Genomic DNA, 6,152 nt, shown 5'->3' with positions numbered 1-6,152 from the left:
GACAAGTACTGTGTCATTCATCTTATGATCTCAAACTTGGCACTCAGGAGGCACTCAATAGTGCTTACTGAATTAATGAATATATAATTCACCCTGGAGAATTAGAGATTTGATATATTTTCCCTCTTATGAGTCTGTAAATTTCAAAAGAGATTCTGCTTAGTACAAAAAAACAGATTGCAAAAGGTAGCATTTTAAGTTTCAGATATAGTGTTAGTGTCTTGCTGGCTATTCAAATTCTTCATGCAGACAATTCCATTCTCTGCTTAGGAGCAAATCCTGCCTGTTCTATTTATATATTGAAAACTGGGGGTAGGTGGAAAGAGCATATATCCTCTTTGTGCATTAGTTATTATCATTCCACTGTCTCTATTGTTAACTTCTTCAACTACCATTAAAAAATACATCTCTTTATTTGATTATGAAGGAAGCTGTGACCTCCTACATTATTCATAGCTTGTCAAAAAGAAGAAACATAAAGAGCTTCAGTTGTGTTGAAAAACTCTTAGCATTTAAATATCACATAGGCATTTTCTAAATAATAACATAATAATTTTTTAAACCTTTAATAAATATACCTTGATAGGCATCACCATTGAACACTTATGTGATATGAGGATTCTAAAAAAGCTCTTAATCATCCACGATTATTCCCTTTGGCTCCAAATAATATCTAATACTTCAGAGCTAGATGTTCATTTCTTTTTTTTTTAATTTTTTAAAATGTTTTTATTTATTTTTGATACAGAGAGAGACAGAGCATGAGAGGGGGAGGGGCAGAGAGAGAAGGAGACACAGAACTGGAAGCAGGCTCCAGGCTCTGAGCTAGCTGTCAGCACAGAGCCTGACGCGGGGCTTGAACCCACGAACGTGAGATCTGACCTGAGCCGAAGTCAGAGCCTTAACCAACTGAGCCACCCAGGCACCCCAGATGTTCATTTCTTAAGGGTCTCCAGTTCCAGTAGCATGGCACCCTGAGTTAACACAGGAACCTTATATAGAAAAGCTGCATCAAACACAGTAAACGGTAAGATAGATGAGCTCACACACAGAAAAGGAAAATCTCCAGATGCCACAAACAAAAGGGAAAGGAAAGCCAAAGTAATAAGTGTGTGACTTAATTCTGCATCAATGTGGGGGCAATGCTATTAAGAATCTTAAAACAGCAAGTGACTTGCATTTTAAATCTTTATTTATTTATTTACTTATTTATTTATTGAGACAGAGCATGAAGAGGAGGGGGCAGAGAAAGAGACACAGAAATTGAAGCAGGCTTAGGCTCTGAGCTAGCAGTCAGCACATAGCCCAATGCAGGGCTCCACCCCACAAATGGTGAGATCATAACCTGAGCCACAGTCGGATGTTCCACTGGCTGAGCCATGCAGGTACCCCATGACTTGCATTTTAATATCTACTCAGGGAAAGAAGTTGAAGCCTTGAACCTAAGGGAGTTGGAAGTCAAATATTGCATAGTAATAGAATTCACAAAGGGCTGAATTCCCAGGCCTGTAACTAGCATAGGATAGAAATCCAAATTTACATTTGAGAAATTTATACGTTGAAAAAGGAACATAAATATTTATTGGTACTGGGCCTGTGATATTTTTGTAGGTCTTGTGCAAGCAAACAAACAAAAAAAATGCTATGGGTCACATGGGATTTCCACAGAGAAAAAAGCCATGTGAAGATAATTTCATAATATAAAACACTATAAAACTGAAGCAAATGATCCACCATAAACAAAAGTCAACAAACATAAAGTGCCCCTAACAGTCTGAAATAACAGGGGAGTCTGGCCAGCTCAGTCAGAGGAGCATGTGACTCTTGATCTCGGGGTTGTGAATTTGAGTCCCACATTGAGTGTAGAGATTACTTAAATAAATAGAGTTTTAAAAACTTAAAAATCTGAAATAACAGAAAGGATTATCTGAATATAAGTCTAAAATAATTAAATACTCATGTCAAAATGATTAAAAGAGTCATTGAAACCATAAAGAACAAAAGTCAATGAGATATAGAATAGTAGATTTGTAAAAGAACTAATTAAAACTTGTAAAATTAAAAATATAATCATTGGAATTTGAAGCTCAATGTATAAGTTAAACATATCAGATACAGATAAATAAAGAGTTCTGTGAGTTAGAAGTAGGTCTGATAGTTATGCAGAATGAGTATGGAGACAAAGACTTGCAAAATGAAAGTAACAAATATGGAGATTAGGATGAGAAGATATAACATATGTCGAACGGGAATTCTACAAAGAAAGAAGGGGAAAAATATGAAAAGATAATAGCCCCAAATTTTATCATTGATGAATGATATGAATCTTTTGAGAAACACAAATCCCCTGCAAGATAAATAAAAAGAAATCTACATTTAGCTACATCATAGTAAGATGGCAAAATACCTAACAAAGAGAAAAACTGTAAAGTAGTAATCATAGAAAAATTCATTCCTTTAGCTGTGATTTCTTCTTTACTAAAAAAATGAATTCCAAATATACTCTAATGAAGTAGATACTATGGTTGGATGAGAGGGCTTTTGGATGAAAACTTCAAAACTTAAAAATCATATAGGAACTAGGAAAAAATCTCTCACATCTCAGATTCAATATTCTTGTGCCTTTAGGAACTGCAACACAGCAGGAGTTGGGACATTTGATTACATGAGAATGAATCATTCTAACATAATTCAAATACTTCTAAAGATTATGCTGTGGCCACATAAATTCAACCAGTTGTCAATATATTCTCAGGCTCAAATACATCATATACAGAATAAACCAAGGCAGGGAAAGTAGGAAATTAATAAGCTGTCATTTTTGTTCATCACTACTAGGTGGATTATCAAGTAGTGAACCAAAGGCATAAATATTTGGTTGGTAATTATCCCCATTAATTCCTCCAGCCTGAGGAGAAACCTCTGTCTTCAGAATATTTTCCATGAAGGGCTATTGTACTTTCTAAGAAAGGAGATTTCAGTCTGTTTCCTGGAGGGGTCTGGTAAGAAGCCAATGTCTCCCTCAGGGTCTGGCTGAAAGCATAAGGTGCTGTTATCTTTTGGCAGAGTATCCTGAGCTTCAAAAGATAAAAATGCTTGGGAGTTGAGAAGAGAAAATTAACCCCAGACTTTGGATGACTATCTCCAACTATGAGTAGACTAAGTCCTCCAAAGAAACTTAAGGTCTCCCAACTTTCTCACCTGAAGAGGTTTCACTCAGTGTTTTCCATTAAACTTCCCACAGAATAACAGAGATTTCATCACTTTTGTTCCAATAATTCTTTTGACCTTTCCAGAATAGATACCCAGTCCCAGGGAAACTGACATAATCAGGAACTGCCTCTTTGAAATCTTAAGTCCAAGCACTCCTGTTTTTCCAGATCCCTTGCTGGAAACAAGCAAGCCCCAGCTGGGGCTGGGGGCGGAGGGGAATCCTTTCTTATTGCTCTTGTATCTCATTAGAATCTGAGTACTTTGACCTCTCTACTTGCCCTCTTCTCTCTTCATTTAGACTTCAACCGATTTTGACATTGACCACTCTCGTTTAAATATTTTCAACCCAATGATCTCCACTTGGAAAAGAAAATTCAGTGAGATATTTGGGTAAAGCAGTGGCTGAGAGAAGTGCTCAACAACGGGTAGGCTAACACCATTACCATCACCACCACCAACATACATTCTTCTTCCTTTGTCACTGTATCATACCAGACTCCATGGCACATAATCGGGCTGCTAAACATTACTGAGAAAAATCACTAAAGTGTTTGGACAGATGACAGTCAATTCATGCTTACACACTTCATGACAAATAATTGTTTCTCTAATGAGTTTTCTGAATTTTGAGACTACTCTAAACCTTCTCCAGTCGCCTCCATCCAATTGCCTTCTCCTCACTTCCTCCCATCGCTCTCATTCTCTCATTTCACAGAAGAAAGAAACTATCAGAAAGAACTCCAACCTCTAGCCACCAAAAACTGCAAACCTTTCTGAATCAGCACCTATCCTCCCCTGCCTTCCTCCTCTGACAATGAAGCACAGTCTGGTTTATTGCTAAAGGCCAATGACTCCACATTCTCTCCCACTCTCTGTCATCCTCACCCACGTAATTCATCCTTTCTCCATTGGCTCCTTCTCATTATTATTTAAAACATTCCACCTTCAAAAATTCCCTTTTATTACAGCTACCTGCTTATCTCTTTCCTTTTCTTCCCACCCAAACTTTTAAAAAAGGTTGTCTGTTTTTACTGCCTCTGTTTATTTACTTCCTATTTTTCCATTGTCATTGTAATCTGGTTTCCATCTGTACACTCAACGGAAACCTGTTATCTGCTCTATCAGTAGCTCTGATAAACTCTACTCAGTTCTAATTTCATTTGACAGCTCAAACCACTTTTGGTACATTGATTACTTCCATATGAAACACTCCATCTTTAGGAAGGCCCCTTTCCTAGAACTCCTCCTATTTCTCTAACAGCTTCTCATGAGTATTCTTTCTGGTGTCTCTCCTCTTTCTCTATCCATCCTTAAGTATGGTACTCCTGAGAGGCTGGTCAAGGACCCTATTCTTTTCATACTGTTAACCTAATTACACAATGTCCACTAGACTGAGGTGGCTCTAATGTCTTTGCCCTAAATCTGTATAAATGCTTCAAGGTTATGAAATCTAAGCCTAAAGGACAACCAGTCACAAACAGCCAACTGGGCTTTGAGGTATGGCCAATCAAATAGTTTCTTTTCTTGGTCTCCACACCTTCTCTCCATAAATCTATCACCTGGCTCCTCTCTGGGCTTCTAACTTGTGGTTGGACCCTGCCCAATTCCAATAGATTTCTGCTCAATAAACTTAAAATCCTTAATATGCCTATTATCTGTTAATAAGTCTCTATCTCATTCCCTTCAATCCTACCTATATGCTAGTCAGTACTTCAGTTTAGATCACCCCCCTGATCCATACATCGAAGTACTTTTCCATCCTTTAGGCACACAGGCTCCAAATCTGTTTCTGTTGTGTTCTCTATCTCAGGGAAGACTTTACTATCCATCTTCCCAGACCAGAAATCTGAAATCTTCCTGTCTCTTCCCATTGTTTCACTCTTCCCATTCAGTCAGCTACCAAGCCCAGGCCATTCTATTTACTGTAGTAGCTCTTAAATCATTTCAAATGACATCCAGGCCATCATTATGTCACAACTTCTTATGGGGTCCTCCAGTTTCCAGTCGTGTCTGTTTTAACCCATTCTCCACACAAAGCCAGAATTATTCTTGGAAAACATAAGTTATATCACGCCACTCCTATGATTAAAATGTTTCAGAGTTTTTGTTGCTTTTAGGTTTCAAGCTCTAAAAACTCCCTAGCGTTTTTCTAGGTTTCAATCCTGTGCTCCTCTCTTGCAAGCAATCTGCAATCTTTCTGAACTTCGTTGAATTCCTAGAGTGCATGCTTGTGGCCTCTAAGCTGTTGCTGTTCCCTTAGCTAAAATATACCTTCTCCTCCTTTTCCTAACCAACTCTGTCCTCAACCCCTTTAAACCTCAACTTTAACACTCCTAGGAAACTTCTAGGAAACTACTTGACACCCCTTCAGTTTTAACTCCTCTTGAAGAGTTCTCGAGGCATGCTGTACTTACCCAGCAATTAGGAGTATTGTCTTGTAATTGCTTATTCCCCAGACTAAAACTCAAGATTGTAAAACCCTGGAGGGCAGAAACCACGTGCTCTTCCCATTTCAAGGGCCCAAAAGAAGCGCCTGACAAACAAAACAGTAGTTCAATTAACATTTGTTGTATAACTATTCACCTTTTTGGAATGAGGGAGGCAAGAATATCCGAAAGAAGGGGCTTAATGGAGACAGAGTAAAAAAAATCTGTAACTAGCGAGATGGATACAAAGTACCTAGTTTTTTTTTCACACACTTGGCGTGGGGGACTAGACCCACTGCCTTGGCGAAGGGCACCACGACTACGGGCTCCCGAGGGCGACCTCAGGGAGCGCGCGACCCCAGGCGAGGAAGGACAATAGCTTGGAATTCGACCTCATGTTTCCGGTGGGGCAGGCTCGCGCTCGGCCGGTGAGGCCCGGGGGTGGGGGCTCCGAGCCCAGCCCACGGCGAGAAAGGCGCGGCCCACAGGGCTCCCGCCGCCGCCGCCGCCGCC

Source organism: Suricata suricatta, chromosome 4 (genome assembly GCF_006229205.1).
Source record: "Suricata suricatta isolate VVHF042 chromosome 4, meerkat_22Aug2017_6uvM2_HiC, whole genome shotgun sequence".
NCBI lineage: Eukaryota > Metazoa > Chordata > Mammalia > Carnivora > Herpestidae > Suricata > Suricata suricatta.
This window is presented reverse-complemented; position numbering follows the sequence as displayed.